Consider the following 203-nt stretch of genomic DNA (forward strand, 5'->3'; position numbering starts at 1 on the left):
GGCTAGCTAGCTACATAGTTCTATAGCTAGCCAGCTAGCTAGCTGAGGATGCTACCGTGTAAAGTGTATATATTATGTGTGTGTATGCTGTTTGCGACAACCAGGAGACAGCCTCGGTGGTGTTACTGCTACTGGCCCAGCAGCAGCAGCAGCAGCAGCAGCAGCAGCAGCAGCAGCAGCAGCAAAGCCCCCACAAGAATACT

The sequence above is a fragment of the Eimeria mitis genome, genomic scaffold, assembly GCF_000499745.2.
Source record: "Eimeria mitis Houghton genomic scaffold, Emh_scaff4062, whole genome shotgun sequence".
NCBI classification, from domain to species: Eukaryota; Apicomplexa; class Conoidasida; order Eucoccidiorida; family Eimeriidae; genus Eimeria; species Eimeria mitis.